Source organism: Alexandromys fortis, unplaced genomic scaffold (assembly GCF_014885135.2).
Source record: "Alexandromys fortis isolate MF-2015 unplaced genomic scaffold, M_Fortis_MF-2015_v1.1 scaffold_51, whole genome shotgun sequence".
NCBI classification, from domain to species: Eukaryota; Metazoa; Chordata; class Mammalia; order Rodentia; family Cricetidae; genus Alexandromys; species Alexandromys fortis.
Window position 1 is genome coordinate 9,447,415 of NW_026067925.1, and position 17,762 is coordinate 9,465,176.

A 17,762-nucleotide genomic window follows, 5' to 3' on the forward strand; every position below is an offset into this window, starting at 1 on the left:
CACAACCTAAGTCAAACCTCCTGTCAACTGCCCTGAAGGAGCAGGAATAGGCCTGAACTCTGACCTTCAGTCAAGGTGGAAGGGATCCCAGCATGGGAACGGCTTCCAGGGATAGCCCTGCCACGCACCCTGAAGTCTCGCTGGGTACGTAACAAAGGTGCAAGGCAGATACAATGTCGCAAATGGGCATGTTTTGGGATGCTAGCGCTGGCTACCACTGAAGGATAAGGACGAGCTTCAGTCCCTTGCCTTCAGCTTGATTCGGATGATCCCAGAGTTGAGGACCAGTTGGCCTGTACTTCACTTTTCTCTCATGCTTACACACAACATAGCTCCAAAGCTTGTTCCTCGTCCAGAGAATGCATGGGAAACTTTCCAGGAAATGATGCAGCTTCCAAAAAGATGCTTTTGTGAGAACAGTTTGACTAGCCTTTCCAAGGGTGGGCCGCTCTTCAGAGCTCACACATCTATCAAATTATAATTCATTTCAAAGAACAGTCAGATGAGCCGGGTGCAGTGTGGGAGCGCACATGAAGTCCCAGCTGAGTGTGACGAAGGCAGGAGGATTGTGAGTCCAGGAGCTCAAGACTTCTTGAAAAAAATTGGAAATGATAATAATAATAATAGCAAATTTAAAATCAAAGTAAGGTGCTGGAGAAATTGCTCAGTGGTTAAGAGCACTGGCTGCTCTTCCAGAGGATTTGGGCTCAGTTCCCAGCACCCACATGGTGGCTCACAACTCTTGATAAATCCAGTTCCAGAGGATTTGACACTCTCTTCTGGTCTCCTTGGACACCAGGCACATATGTGGGGCACAGACATACATGTAGGCAAAACACCTATATCACATAATTTTTTTAACAAAAATCCAAATAAATATTCTCTATACCAAAATCTTTGTAGCAAATGCTGTGCAGGTATATCATGCTGCCTTGTTAGTGGGTGCATTATAATTCTGATTGCATTCTTATTCGGTCATTAGACACGCAGGGTCATCAGTATGAGACAGACATGGGGGCACACGTTCCCCACAGTGCACTCCCCCTCTTTGAAGAGTCTTCACCTTCCCAGCTGTGTTGGTGGGGAGGGGCGTAAATAGATGACTGTCCCTTATTGGAGCCCAGGCCAAGGAGGGGACGACGAACAAGTGGAGGTGCTCGGGCGGAGCACCTTCCTCAGTGAGGTGTGAGGTGAGTCTGGGAATGCTTCTCGGAAAAGCTGACTCAGCCTCTTGGCCTGGAGGCTACAGCCTTGGGTGGGAGGCTGAACTGGAACAAAGGTTCCCAAATTTGACTCATCATCAGAGTCAGCTGAGAAGCCCGAGACTCCCAAGCCTGGGAGTAACTCAGAGTGACAGCAGAGCAGACCGGGGAGTCGGCCTGTCTGTTCTGCTAAGAACTTGGTGGTGGTGATTGTTTTTATGAGATGCAGTTTCATGTAACGTTCTAGGTCTAGGACGGCCTGGAACTACTACGTAGTTGAGTCTGGCCTTGAACTCCTGATTCTCCTACTTCCACCTCCCAAGTGCTAGGGTTACGCGGCGTGTGTCACTATGACCATCTGGTTAGCTTGCTCCAGGAATTGCTTCCAACCTCTGGGATCACAGGTCTACTTCTGCCTAAGATTTCCGTAGGTGCTAGGAATCTGAACTGCTGACCTCACGCTTGCCCAGCAGCTAGCACTGTCGGTTTCAAAGAGGACAGCTCAGTGTGACTTTAGTATATCACAGAAGATCTATTAAAATTATCCTAACATCTTAGAACACTTCCATAACCACAAAAGAAAGCCGTGCCCACGAGTAGTCATTTCCTGCCCCGCCGCCACTCAGCATCTTCTCATTTTCTATGCTGGTGTGTAGATATGGGGGAGCTGAAGACCAAATCCAGGGCACTCCACCGCTGAACTATACTCTAGTCCCCTACACACTTAAATACTGTGTTCATATATTTATCTGTTTGGCATATTTTGTGTAAATGGAATAATAAAATATGTGACGTTCACATTCAACTTTCTTTCTCTGAATTTGAGGCCAGCCTGGTCTACAAAGCAAGTTCCAGGGCAACCAAGCATAGTCAGTGAAGGGACAAACCACAGAATGCAGAAAGCTGGTGAAGGTGTAATTGAATGAGGGGGGGTCATGTTCCAGCCTCAGCAAGCAGCAAAACCTGGCAACTTCAGACGTGTCGTTCTGGCTTTAAAGTCAAAGTTAGAAGAAAGGCATTATGGAATCTTCCTCCATGACTAAGGAAAGCTGCTAAAGCCAGACATGTTTCAGAGGTGCCCCTGCAAGGAGGCATAGCGAGGTCAATGCATGAAGCTGTGAAGGTGAAGCCTGGATTGCCTTGGAGACCCTAAGATATTGGAGATGCCAGAGCTGTGGGATACCTGTGGAGGAGAGCTGCTAACAGGGAGTGGAGCCAGCCCAAGAGAGACAAGTGTGTTGCAGTCAACAAAGCTGAAAGGAGTTGGAGATTTGAAGAGTGTTTTGACATCAGACATGGAAATGCAGAGTTTAGTTTCCCCAGATGGGTTTCGGTCTTGCTGTGGTCCTCACTATGCTCCCTTCCCTATGTTTTGGAATGGTAATGTGCATCCTGTGCCATTATATGTTGGAAGTGTGTGCTCTGCTTTTTGATTTTGATTTTACAGGGAATTACAGTTAAGAAAATGCATGAATCCCAGAAGAGACTGAACTTAAGTCTTTTAAATAACTTTGAGCCTGTTACAGACTGTGCGGACTTTGGAAATTGAACTGAATGCATTAACAAGCCATTGGGAGCCAGGGAGTAGAATGTGATGGTTTGAAAAAAAAAATGACCTCCAAAGGGAATGGCACTCTTAGGAGACATGACCTTGTTGGAGGAAGGAAGTAGGTCATGGTGGGGATGGGCTCTGAGGTCTCCTATGCTCAACTTACACCTAGTGTGTGGGAAGCAGTTCACTTCTTTTGCCTGAGGATCAAGATGTAGAACTCAGCTCCTTCTCTAACACCCTGTCTGCCTTGACACCACCATATCCCACCAGGATGATAACAGACTACACCTGTGAAACTGTAAGCCACCCTAATTGAATCTTTTCCTTTATAAGAGTTGCATGGTCACAGTGTCTCTTCGCAACAATAGAAACCCTACCTAAGACACCCCAGTTGTTGTAGGAACAATGAGTGAGGGCTCTGATGTCTTCATGTACTCTACAGCAGTTTGTTTCTGTTCCTGGATCTTCCTCAATCTACCCTACAGGGTTTGTGACTGTTGTGTCATATTGTAGGGAACTGAGTCTGTTGGGCCAGGAGTAAACACACTGTGTTGACAGATATTGTGTATTAACACTTCAGTAATCAGAGCAGTTTGCTTTTCACAGCCATTCAAAGAGTTAATTATTCATTGATTATTTTGATCCTTGATTCTTTTTAGGTCTGTTGTGCACCAAGACCTTTTCTGAATACTTATGATGCACACAATAGGGAAAGAAATTTCTATTTCTTTCCCTTTGATTTTTGCATTTTTATTTTTCATTTCATTTTTATTTTTTTACATTTTATTTTTTATGTGTATGAATATTTGCTTGCATGTATGCATGTGGTGCTCATGAAGGCCAGAAATGGCCATCAGATTCCCCAAGACTGGAATCACAGAAGGTTGTAAGTCATTTTGTGGGTCCTGGGACTTGAACCTGAGTCCTCTGCAAGAGCAGCAAGTGCTTTGAACTGCTGAGCCATCTCTCCAGCCCCTGGTTTTACATTTTAACAGGGGAAAATGATACTGAACAATAAATATGACCCTTTAATACATGCAGTCCCTCACGTATTTAATACATGCAGTCCCTCATGTATTTGTATCAACCACAAAATTATTTTGTTGCTACTTCATAACTGAATCATAATGTAAATATCTATGTTTTCCAATGGTCTTGGGTGACCCCAGTGAAGGGTGGTTCACCCTCTAAGGGGGTTGGACCAAAAGGTTGAGATTACTGCCTTAGATAAAGAACATATTCTCACATACAGCCACTCCAGCTCCTGGGAGAACACACACTCAGCCATGGGTCACTTCGGGGGCTCAAAGGATCAGTGCTACACACAACTGGAACTTGCTCTGAATAGTCACCCCTACTTAAGAGATTTCCCCGAGTGGCTGAGGCCTCACTGAAATGGTACTGTGGCCTAAGCAACTTCTATGCAGTCTTACCTCCTTCCTTCCTTGTCCACTGGCATTGATCCTGAGAACATGTCCTAGCAGACTTCTGTACTAAATCAGTCTCTGCTTCTCTGTGAGCACAACTCAAGATGTTGGGTACCAGCAGGCCTCCAAGAAAGATGACACTACGATGGAACTTGGATTTAGATCATCTACTGCCCAACTAGCAGGGAGGACCTTCATTGGCAGGAGGCAGAGCTAGCCCAAGACAGAAGTGGTGGACTGGGAAAGGGTGGTGGTGGGAGGGAACGCATGCTCATGGGTGGTTTATCAGGTGTTTGAGAATTGTGGAGAAAACACCATAAGCCTGTTGCAATTGGCAGCTTTTGCTAGGGATAACTAACAAATTGAAAAGTAATGAAGTATTGAAAAAGAATAACCAGCAATTAAGAACTTGGTGCTCAAACCAAAAGACCTCCTCGGGAGGACATAAAGAGACTCGTTCCTCGCACCTGGAATAAAGGGGATGCTGAGGCTAAGTGTGAACTTAGGGGCTTAATCATCAGAGCAACAGAGGTTACAGGTACGAGTAGACACCTATTTTTCTCACAATGCCAGGAAAGATGGTGGAAATTCAGAGCATGCTTACCAAAAGTACCCCACCATCTGTAGAAACATGAAGCAGGTTCTGCTGGATGCAACCAGCAAGGAGAGGCTCCCTCTACTACAAGAACACTGGTCTGGGCTTCATGACAACCACCATCAAAGGCCCCTACATAGACAAGAAACACCTTTTACTGGTAATGACTCCATCAGAGGATATGGTGGTCAAGATGAGGATGCAGAGGACCACTGCCACCCATGAGCATCATCTCTGGTCCATCCATACGTACAGTCCCTTTGAGAAGCACCACAGGAATGTGTCTGTGCACCTGCTCCCTTTTCAGGGATGTGCAGACTGGCAACATCATCAACACGGGCAAGTGCAGGCCCCAGAGTGAGACAGGACGCTTCAGTGTGCTCAAGGTCACCAAGGACACTGGTACAAAAGCAGTTTCAAAAGTTCTGAGAGAATGCTGGCTAACCCCACAGACTGCAGGCTAACTCCTCAGAACATGATACAGTTATTTTCTGACTTACAGGGGTTAAAAAAAAATAAAATAGGCAGATCTATGCCAAGGCCAGGGACCCGGTGGAGAAAGAAGGAGCCTCTGCTGGGAACAGAAGGCTCTAAGAGCCAGTTTATGTTTGGACAACGCGGTGCTGAGATGGGTGTCTGGTGTGAGTCAGCTAAAATGTAGCTGACACTGGACATGGGGGAGTAGACAATGACTGGGCACAAAGGGGCTGACACTGGATGTCTGGGGAACCCCAAAATAAACAGCGGTCCAATATGCTATTTAATTATTTTTGGCAGAATGACAGTTCCGTGTGATTCTGTATGAATGACCTTGAGGTTGGAGGCCTTGAGCCCTTTGCCAGCCTGCCTGTACGTGCTTGTCTGTAGGCCTGTGTGCCTATGTCTTTGTAGCCTGTGTGCTGGGCTGCGTGTGTGCCTGTGCCTGCCTGTGTACAGCCTGCCTGTGTCAGCATATGCCTGAGTGCCTACGCAGGACTGCCTGCCTAGCAGTTCATTTGGTGGATAAATACGTGTTATCTGCTGCTTGCAGCTCTCTGCAGCCTCTTCAACCTCCCAGCCTTCCAGGATCCTCTCCCTTTTATGGCACCTGGGCATGGACCCCACAGCCACTGATACATGGGGCCTGAGTGTCTCGGTGGATTTACCTAGAGAGTCTGGATTCCTAGATTGCTTGGAGCCTGTGGCAGCTAGTACCTCTCTCTAGTGAGAACCAGCACTCTCCCCTTGCTTAAAGACAACTCCACTGCATGACCACATACACTTTTACAGAATATGACTCTGCCTGCCTTCCTGACCATGAGACCAATAACTAGGGTAAAATAACAACATACCCTGACCAAAGGTAAGCCTGGGATTGACAAGGAATGAAAGGGCTTTGTTTGCTAGGAAGCGTTCCCTCAGCTCCCTAACACCCCTTTATACAAAAAGTCTGGAATGTTCAGTTGGGGGCTTTACCCCAGCCCCCTGGCATCCATTTTGGATGGAAAGTTTCATGTCAAAGTCCCCTCCCCAGGGAAGGTCAAGACCACTCCCACGGACTATTTAAACTACCCCCCAGAGAATGAACACATGGTCTCCCCTTTTCCCTCTCCGGTGGTTGTTCTGGTTCTCCTTTCCTCATCTCTATGTTTTCCTGGGGGCCACCTGGGAGCGCTGGCATCCATTAAACCTGGGTTTCTTCTAATTTGGTCTGATTTGGTCTAATTTGGATTTATTGCGTCGGCAGAGAGGTTTGTTGGTCCAAGAAAAAACTTAACAGGCTTCTACAGAGGGACTGCAGGGTTTATCACCATATTATCAGTAACTGTTGGGAGAGCATGTTTGGGGCAATAGTCTGAAGGCCTGCGATCAATAGGACCCAGCAGATAATGGGGAAGGGAAGGAAGAGTTGTCCATTTGGGACCCACCTCAGGACGGCTGCAGAACTTTCTGGGAAGGTTCTTAGAAGCCAAGGAAATGTGTAGTTCACAGTAGAAGCAGAAATGTCAGAATTCCCATGGCAGACAACGAAAAGACCAAGAGGCTCAGAGAATCGGGTTGTTAGAACCGACAGAGTACATGCATCAAGGAAGCCTGCCAGATGATGCTATTCCACAGCGGCCCAGAGGGTACCCAGGCAATGAGGTGCTGATGGAGGCGGGAGGGAGAAGGTGCCTTCATCACCTAGAGTCTACGACCATGGCTGTGGGTGGAGATGCCACCACTGCACAAGGTTCACAGGTAACAATGGAGTGAGAGGACCCAGATGTGACACTACGCTCTCAGGTGCCAGGTGGATGCAATTATCATAACGAACGGCAAGGCTGGAGTGGCAGCCAGGGGACTCTGACCCTCAGAGAGTAGGGTGTGGTTAACAAAACACAGACAGAATAATGGGGCAGTCAGTATAAGAAAATGAAATCCACAACGGACGACCGGGAAGCCAAGGACAGACATCTCGACGACAAATTAAGCTCTCTTCTAAAGTTACGCTGTGCCTGGTTTCCTAATATAAACTAGTTTTCAGACTCAGAGCCTGTGGATAAAAAGAACTGGTCCCCATCAGACAGTACCCAGTGACATCCCAGTAATGGTGGGGGACAGTTTTCAGGTCTTCCCTAAAGGGAACTATGGCCATTTATTTGGTAATCAGACATTAGAAGAATAAATACAAAAGAATATTTTCCCCCAGGACTCTAGGATGTGGGGGTCTTTGCTGAAACCCCAAGACTTAAAACATCATCATGAGACCCCTTTCAAAATGCATACACATGCTGCCAGTTGGTAACTGTAGCTTAGCCAAGGTCTGACCAACAGTTACCCACAATGTCTCTGAACTGGCCAGTTCATTTCCTGGTGTCAAATATGTAATTAAAATGGATATGGGGCCAGCAAGACAGCTCCGTGAGTAAAAGCATTTGCCACCCAGATGAACAACCTGAGTCCCACTCCAGGCCCCATGTGCTGGAAAGTGAAAGGAGGGAACCAACTCCCACAAGTTATCTTCTAACCGCTGCACATGCGCATGAGTGCAGGCACGCATGTGTGCACACACACATGCACACACAGACAAATCGTATGCTTTGGCTTCTCAGCTATGATGGTGAAAAGGCCAAGCGGAAGAGTCTGAAGTTCTGTACCGCTCTTCCCCCCAGGTGCCAGGATATCAAATCAAAAGCTGCAGTGCACTCCTGGGAAGGTCCACAGCTCATAACATGTAATTATAGACATGACTGAGGAAAACCTAAGGGATGCAGGCTGTGGTCCGCATCGCAACTCCAATCTGAACCCTGTGAAAGTCAGACCTGGAGAAAGACAACAGAGCACCGTAGTCAGACAAGCAGTAGCCCCACAGTGGCTGCCGTGCCTGGCGTGGTATCTTCGCTAGCGCAAACACAGATATCCTCAGGTATGAGCGTGTGGCATTCTGGGACAAGGGGTGCATGCTCTTCCACCAGAACAGCTGTTTCACTGGGAACATTTACAACCTTGGCCCAGGGTCACGTTAATGCTCTTGGCATAAGATGGCCCCCAGAGACCTGGACTGCCTGGATACCGATGACATCATGCTCACTGGACCATCTGAGCAAGAAGAGACTAATGATTTTGAGGCTTTTGGAACGCACTCATTCCAGAAAGTGAAAAAAATATCGATGAGGAATTAGAGGTTAGGGGTGAAACAATGGTTCAACAGTAGAGAACATACATACAGCACTCTACAGAGACAGTAGGGAACATACACCACTCTACAGAGAGACCCCTCTTCTGGCCTCCTCAGGCACTGAATGCACATGGGACACAGACATATATGCAGGCAAAACACCCATACACATCATATAAAAATAAGTCTTTAAAAAGAATCAGACATCGACCACATCTGTATCATTTTTATGTGTCCAGTGGTCCAGAGCACGTGGTGATATCCCTCTAAAGTAGGAGATACACGATTAGCTCTTGTAGTTATTGTCCCTAAGAAGAAAGTCCAACACATTGTGGACCCCTTAGACTTCTAGAGACCACATATTCCAAACCTGGGGCTATCACTTTATATAAGGTAACTTGAAATTCTGCCAGTATTAAATGTGACCAGGAACAGTAAAGGGTTCTTGCCACGCATGCAGGCTACACAGTACAAACATCTCTGAGGTCTGGGCCACATGATCTGGTGATCTGTATGTACAGTAGCAGAGACATCAGTGTTTGGAAAAGATGTCGTGTAGAATTTATGACAATTTCCAAAGCGAGAATTACAATGCAGAGTCCCAGCGTTCTGAAGCAGGGCCATGGCAGTTGTGAAATGAAATATCTTCCTAGAAAATCTTGGCATGCTATCGGGGCATGAGGGAAACAGAGTGAGACACCATTGGGCAAGTGCTCCACAGCTCGGCTTCAGCTGGCTCTATCAGGGCTGTGGAGTGATGCGGTCACATGGCCCAGCAGCAAGTCCAGGATCCACCACAGGCCCGGCTGAAGGACACAGAGATCTGTGTGACCCACTGTGCCATCATCATCATCACTGCCCAGGTCTCTTCCTTAGCTAGCGTAAATGGCTCCTTGCAAATCTCTGGATAGTTGGTTTTTGTCGTAAACATGAGTTTGGTCCATGGATGGCTTAATAAGTGAGTGCAAATTGAAAATGGATTCTTGTGGTGTTGTGATACACCATCATTCAAGGGTGACACAGACAGATGGTGGGGAGCCACAGGTCCCATTGATGTGCAGACAGACCTTCAGGCAGAGAGAACCTGTCATCCAATTTGGGGGGGGGGGGAGTGGCTATGGCTTAGAACAAACAAGTACTTATTTTTGTAAAGCTGAATGGCTTCTTCAGAGTGTCCTTGAAAGGGAAAGATCTTGGAGATCAGGACAAAAGCGTAAGTTAGGCTCAGTGTATGTGTGGGAGAAGACATGTAGTACAAAGGTCATTGTCGTTGTTAACGCCCACAAGACAGCACTAAGAACCAAAGACGATGCAGCTGGAGTGAGCTAGACCACCTTTGTCACTGCTGCTCCCTTGCTGGCTAAAGGAGCATATAAGCAAAGTGACCATGACAGGAGGGACGGAGGCTGTCCATGGGCTGGCAGCGCAGGCTCCTGCTCACCAAGGCTAACCTAGCCATCACTGCTGCATGTCCTGTAGTACCAGAACAGAGGCCAACACTAAGTGCTGCCTTCAGCACCCATCCCCGGAGAAAACCAATCAGCCACCCTGCTAACTTTCACAGAAAGAGAGAGTCATTTGGGGGTGACTTTAGCTTTATTCCACATAGGTCTCAAAACTATCTTATGGGTCTGGAGAGATGGTTCAGTGGTTGAGAGCACTGGCTGCTCTTCCAGAGGACCTGGGTTCAATTCCCAGCACCCACATGGCAGCTCAAAGCTGTTTGTAACTCCAGTCCCAGGGGATCTGTTACTGTTATATAGACACACATGTGGTCATAACACCAATGCACAATAAATAAATAAATCATTTTTAAAAACTATCTAATGATTAGAGTCTTCTATTCACCAGCATAGGATCCCATGAGTCACTGCTGCCCTGGTCGACCTTTCTCTCTATCTCTCTCTTTCTTTCTTCCTTCCTTCCTTCCTTCCTTCCTTTCTTTCTTTCTTTCTTTCTTTCTTTCTTTCTTTCTTTCTTTCTTTCTTTCTTTCTTTCTAGGCAGGGTCACTTTATTTCTTCCTGGCTATCCTGGAACACTCTATGAAGACCAGGCTAGCCTAGAACTCATAGAGATCCTCCTGCCTCTGCTGGGATTAAAGGCGTGTGCCACCATGACCAGCCTCCTACTCTGCTTTCTGTTGCTATGATAAAAACACTGACAAAAAACAACTCAGGAAAGAAAGGCAGGAACCATGGAGGAAGGCTGTTTACTGGCTTGTTCTTCAAGGATTTCTGTTTGCTCTTTGAGACAGGGCCTCACTTTGGAGTTCTGGCTGGTCTGGAATTCACCGTGTAGAAAGAGCAGACTCTCCTGGAGGTCACAGAAATCCACGCTTGCTTCTGCCTCCACTGTGCTGGGATTAAGCCATGTGCCACCACATCTAGCATGACTTGCTTTTTAAAATACATCCCAGGGAAGCAGAGTGCTAGGTGCGGGCCAGGAACAAGGTATATCTTTCTAAGGCTTGTTCCCAGTGACCTACTTCTTCCCAACAGACCCTCCCCTCCATAGCTCAACCATCTCCCAAAGGTTTGTCGCTTTGCATGTCTCAGTCAGAGCCTTCATGATCTAATCACTTCCCACAACGTCCCATCTTAAATGTCACTTATATCAGGGAGCAAACTTTCAACACATAAGCCTTTTGGGGGACACTTTATAACTGAACCCTAAGAGCAGAAGTAACTGACTGGTAGAGAAAGTTGTCACACTGGGGACAGGGAGAACACGGTTGACAGTTGATCTACTTGGGTGACTCTTGATACTCCCTCACTCAGGTTTGACAGCTAATGAACAAGGGCAGGAACTGTGCTCTGAGAAGGGTGTGGTGACCAGGGAACAGACCTTCAGAGGGCAGAGTCCATCCAGGTCCCCTCACCAGGTAAGCCGTCTAGACCAGGGACATTGCTTTGAGAATGAGGGGCGTCTAGATTTGATCACAGAAGGAAGGAAAATGAGTGTTAATCATAGTCCTGAGACTAGCAGCAATGTCAGGGGCTCTCCTAACCGTCTTGACAGGCGTTTCTCCAGGGAAAGAAGCCGGTGAAGTCAGAAGGAGATGCTCCCTGCACTAACAAGAAGGAGCGTATCTGTACAGCAGAGCAGGTGGATTACAGTAGATCCTGCGATGACCCACATGGGGTCCAACAGCTGCTGGGGAGTCTGCCAGCCCACAGCAGAGTTGTACCAGCATCCTTTCCTAAGGCTGCTCTCGGCTCCCCAGCTCCACCAACCAGCGGAATCAGACAGGGTAGTCAGAGCCCCTCGACCTAGCTCAGGTTGTCCCTGCCAACATCAGTTATGTGTGTGAAACTGGTTGGTAGCTTCATTGAGATGACTTCACAGTCTAGTCCAGCTTTCTCCTCCCCTGAGCAGACCTTGACCCTGGGGATATTCTCAAGCAAACATCCGCCCCCTGAAAGCCCTTTCCTAGGGCTCTATCTGCACAGAGGTGCCCCAGCAAAGATCTGAAAGAAGGACAATGGCAAGGCATTCCAGGAAAGCAGAGGCTGTCCTTTGCCCCAAGGCAAAGACAACCTGCTCAAGAGAACCCAGAGTGACTGCAGGGAGAGGAGGGAGTGGGACAGAGCTGGGAAATTAGTGATGAGAGAGGACAAAAGCATGGGGCGTCTGGGGTGGGGGCATTCTTGGAAGGGGCATTTTGCTCTGAGTGGACAAAGATTAGAAAAGACAACAGAACTGAAATCCCACAGAACCAGACTGGGGAGATGGGTCAGAGGGCAGCTTGCTACACAAACACGACGTGGCAGTGTACACCTGTCATTCCAGCCCTCCTACCGTGCGCTGGGTAGCAGAACCAGGACGACACACAGAAGCTTGTGTGAATGCAGCCGAGAACAAGAGAGCCTGTCTCAGACATGGTAGAGAGCGAGGGCTGAGAACTGAGGTTCAGTTCTGACCTCCATATGTGCACTGTGGCATGAATACATCCACACAGATGCGCATGCACACACACACATGACACACAAACACATACACACAAATATACATAGATTCATTTTTGCCGGCATCTTGAGAAACACCAACACTAAAATAAACAAAAGTGTGGATGGGTCGAGCAAGAGTGGTCATAAAGATGGCCAGTTAGGAGGTCAGTAGTCGGAGTGACAGCAACAGTGGCTCGGACCAGGGGGATGGGACGAAGATGGTAAAATACACCCTGATTCCGGATATACTTACAGATCAAGTCAGCAGATTCCCTGATGGATAAGTGTAGAGTGTGGTGGGATGCAGAGAGTTGAGCGTTTTTGTTTTGACTCTAAGGTTTCCATTCTCAACAACGTGAAGAATGAGACAGACAGAAATGCTGCTGGCAGGACAAATGTGGGCAGTGGAGACGACTTTGATCTCATTGGAGTGGCTGCAATTTTTTGGTTGCTGTTAAAGGAATCCTGGATCTTGAGCACGTAACAATGCGCTCTACCACTAAATCTCTAGCTTCTGGGCGCAAGTTTCTAGAAGTCTATCAAGGCCTCCAAGTGTGAGCTGGAGAGATGGCTCAGCAGTGGAGAGCACGTCCTGTTAGCACTGAGGACCTGAGTTCAGTGCCCAGCACTCACACAGGGTGGTCACGGCCGCTACCAACCCAGCTCCAGGGATATCCTACGGCTCTGCTCTCTGTGGACGCCTCCTCTCCCATGTACATACACATAGAGACAAATAAAGACTTAAATAGTACTAAATCTTTTTTAACAGACTGCCAAGTAAAGATGTCAAATAGCCAGTCAGACACAGCAGTGTGCATTTCAGGGGTGGGGGTGGGGGAACCTGGACAGAGACCTAAGTTCTGGACAGCTGAGAGCACGCAGTTTACGCCAATGAGCTCTTTTTCTTGCCTGCTGCCCCTCAGCCGCACAGGTGAGAACAGGCTGTTACTCTGCAAATGTAGTTAGCAACCTGATCTGACCACGCTCTGGCGTCTGTTTCCCAGCAACCCCTTTGTCTTCTGCTGCTCTTCGTCATTCTCAGAACCCGTGGCCCTCACATGACCCCTGTCATCCCCAAAGCTACTTATCTCTGTAATGCTCCTGGGTTAGAAGGTAAACTGCACAGAGCAAGGTAGAATTCCAAAAATCACAGTAATTTTAGGGGAAGAAATGAAACCGTAGGCGATTTTTTTTTTCTGAGAGACTGAGGAAGATCTAAGGCTTTCAGACCTAAGATTGCAGGAAAAGCTGGGAAGGCGTAATAAGAGAAGCTGCTATGAGACTCCCTACGTGATTATCCATTTCAAAGAATCCCCAGAGGGTGCTTGCATATTTGAAAAATATAATTTATGAGCCACATTTCCAACTTAGCTACTGTTGGAGGGCTTCCGTGCTCTTCAGTCTAGCCCTCGCCGAGAGATGGCTGGCCCAGATGGCTGACCCTAGGACACTGCCTGTCCACTCTCCAGGGCTGCTGGAGAAACAGCAGAGGCAGAAAAAAGAGACCTGAACCATAGATTTCCACTGTCATCTCAGATAACCATCCACACTTTGCTTGGCTTTCAGATCTTTTCAAAATTATACAAAATACATTTAGAGAATCTGCTTTCTTCAGTTAATGAACATTGAATGTCTTTGTAACTTTCAGCCAATGTCGAGCTACACTGTTGCTGGTTTGTATTCTTTTCTGATGTTTTGAGACAGGGTCTCATTATGTATATCTGGCTGGCCCAGAACTTACTACTTAGACCAGGCTAGCCTCATCCTCACAGAGATCCACTTACCTCTGCCTCTCACATTATTCGTGTTAAATTCTAGTCTATGGAGCATTTAAATTCATTCAGTTCTTTACTTTGGCATTTTTAGTTAATTTCTTAGTTTCTATCACAATAACAAGAAATGCACAGTTATATAACTGTGGTGTTAAACTGGAGAAAGCATGACTATTTTAGGGTTTCTGAGATAAATTCCTAATGATGCAAATGTCATACAGAGAACTCTTGACATATTGTTATCTCAGCGGCAGAATTCCATCCTGCCGGCTTCCATTCGGCCGGTGATCCTGACTTCCCCTTGATAATGTTCATACTGAAGGGACGAGGAGAAAGTCCCCAGCTCCCCTTGAAAGAAAAGGGAGTTTCCAAAGCAAGAATATGTGGTGTGCTGGGACAGCCTATTATCCGCGCACTCAGGAAGGAGGGTGAGGCAGGAGAATGGTGAGAATGGTGAGCTGCAGGCCAGCTGACCTCCATAGGAGAGAGAGGAAATGCTGAGGAGTGGTGGGAAATGGGCGGGCCACTTCTTTAATTATTTTTGCAGTGCCTCATGTAAGGGCTTCATGTACGTTAGGCAAGTGTGCTGCCATGGAGCTACAGCCCACCCCTTAACATTCAGAAAAAACGAAGAAGCAGGTCTTTGTGTAGAGAGGACCAATCACAGCTTCTGGAAGCCTCCACTCGGCCTGCCTTTGGTTAATGGCAGGAACAGCCGGATCTTTGGTTTACACTGTCTGCATCTGCACTCTGTTATCTACTGGGGAAATGATGGTGCTGGCGGAGAAATCAGATCAGAGGGGGACACCGGCTGCCGCAGATGAGCGCCTGATGTTCTAAGACCAAAACCAGAAACACCAGACACAGAGCCAGCAGCAACCCCTTCATTCCACACCCTGGTCTCTTAGCCAACAGGCCCCAAGCCAAACTTATTCTTACTTCGCATGGCCCTTGTTCCCATAATTCCTATGTTCTGCTAATGTCATCATCACATCACACGACAGCATGAACTGCCGGCTGTCACCCTGACTTCCTCTTCTAGCTCAAATATCAAATCAGCTCATATCTGAACCCATTCCATTCTTAGCGTCGCTCTTCTAGCCTAGCCTAGGTGAAGCTTCGTTTGTCTTTTACCTGGGAGAAGGCAGTAGCCTCCCAAACAGAAGTCTAAAAACCTTCAGGCAGTTCCACAGATAATTCTGTAAGCCACTGGAGAGCTGTGTTAGTCAACCCTGTCATCGTGACACAGAAAACTGAGAAAACCAACATAAAAAAGAAAAGTTTAGAACCGGGTGGTGGTGGCAGCACATGCCTTTAATCCTGGCACCCAGGAGGCAAAGAAAGCAAATCTCTGAGTTCTACAGAGCGAGTTCCAGGACAGGCTCCAAAATTACACAGAGAAACCCTGTCTCACAAAGCAAAAATAGGGGTTGGAGAGATGGCTCAGTGGTTAAGAGCGTTGCCTGCTCTTCCAAAGGTTCTGAATTCAATTCCCAGCAACCACATGGTAGCTCACAACCATCTGTAATGAGGTCTGGTGCCCTCTTCAGGCCTTCAGGCATACACGCAGAAAGAATATTGTATACATAATAAATAAATATTTTTAAAAAAAGAATTGAAAAATCTTTTTAAAAAAACAAAAAATAAAAGCAAGCAAGAAAGAACAAAGGAAGGAAGGAAAAGAGAAAGAAAGAAAGAAAGAAAGAAAGAAAGAAAGAAAGAAAGAAAGAAAAAAAGAGAAGTTTAAGGCTAAAGAGGCAGATAGATCTCTATGAGTTTGAGGCTAGCCTGGTCTACACAGAGAGATCCTTTCTCAAAATAATAATTATTTAAAATAAAAAGAGGATAGGGAAGATTTACTATAGTTCTCAGTTGCAGAGGCTCTAGGCCATGGCTGGACCAACTCATTGCTTCTCTCACCTCTTGTGGGGCTACCAGATTTGGATGGCTGAGTGCACAATGGAGCAAGAATATTCAGCTCAAGGCAGGAAGAATAAGAAGGAAGAGAGGGAGGGAGGGAGAAAGGAAGGGAGAGAGGAAGGAAGGAAGGAAGGAAGGAAGGAAGGAAGAAAGGAAGGGCGGGCCACAATCCCACAGTTCCCTTCAAAGGTACCATTTGCCAATGACCTAAGGTCCTCCCACCAGGTCCCATCTTAAAGATTTACCATCTCCCTCTGTTTGCAGGACATTCAAGATCCAAACCACAGTGAGTTCTTGCCACAGCCCAGCCTTGGCCTGGCTTTTACATCCCTGCCACCTTCCTTCCCATGCTTCAGATTCTTGGCCATCCCCAGAAATCGCCTATGTGACCTTTCCATCTTTCCTGCACATCCCCTTCCTTTCTCAGCCAGGTGAACTTAAAATCCTTAAAGGCCAAGGCAAGCCTTGTGCTTGGTGGTGCACCCCTGTAATCCCAGCTACTCGGGAGGCTGAAGCGGGAGGGTTATGAGTTTGAAGACATCTTGGACTACACAGGAAGACTCTCAAGTAAGCTAATCAGTAAAGAGTGCGATTATTAATCCTCTGTAGCTTTCTCCAGCAGAATCAGCCACCTTCTCGCCTGTGGGTCTGAAGCACGTGCCTGGGCTCCTCAGGAAGCATTCATTCTGACTGGTCGCACAGGCCATCTATTAGTGTTAGGCACACAGTAGGTGTTTAACAGATAATGAATTAAGGGAAAAGAGAAGCCTTGTCCAAAGTCTTTTATATTACCCCAAGCAAAGATTTGCATGCTTAGGGTAGACATTACCATATGGAGTAGGCAACCTTCCCTCTCTCCTCCTTTCCGGCTGTCATCTGTAGACATTTCTTAGGAGATTGTTTGTTTGGGGGATGGGATCATCTCCAGCTAACTTGTAGATATCCCTGGGAAGGGTTAAGTCTTCAAAGTATTAGCCCCACCCTGAAGGAACCCCAAAATTCTGTGCTAGCAGGGAACTTAGTTGTCAGCAGCTTTCCAAAGAAATGCCTCCGAGAGCCCCCCACCCCCACCCCCGCCCAGAAGCTGCACCCGGCTGAGTGTTCCCAGGAGAGCTGAGAGGAAGCAGGACCAGAGCAAAGGCTGAAACAGGTAGGGGTGAGGGCCGGCTCTTGGTGACAGCCCTGGAAGGAGGTACCAGGCCGGCTGTGCACACAGGGACCAAGGAGGGGGTGGGGTGGGTAGTAACATCAAAGACAGCTTCCTCCTACTTCACAGTTTGGTCGAATGCCTTCCCTGGGTAGAGTAGTGATTTCCAAATCTCTCTGTACAGCGCCAGGAAATTCTCCAGTGATTTTCCAATTTTAATTCACCTTTAACTTAAACATAAATACATGCCTCGTGGCATTTTTAAGAGGGGTGGGTGTTTGACGAGATCAAATGAGTGACATTAGGGTGTCACAACTCCAGACAGGTTTCACATCGCAGGGTTGCTTTCCCGGTGAGTAGGAGGGTGACGAACCGAGAAATGGCTTCCAAACCGCTCTGCCCTACTATGCTGAGTAGCAAACACGCAGCCTTCCCACAGTGCTGAAAAGCTCCCAGCTCTGGGGTGAATGAACCCTGCGGAGCTGCCGCTTGGCTCTCACCCAGCAGCTGAAAAGGCTGTGAAAGGAAATGTTAGCAGTCATTTGATGCACTCGGACTC

General features: G+C 47.3%; 1 pseudogene; it reads left to right on the forward strand.

Annotated features, from left to right (window-relative positions):
- Positions 1-1,099: 1,099 nt before the first annotated feature.
- Positions 1,100-5,205, forward strand: LOC126502056 (40S ribosomal protein S11-like; annotated as a pseudogene).
- Positions 5,206-17,762: the final 12,557 nt, after the last annotated feature.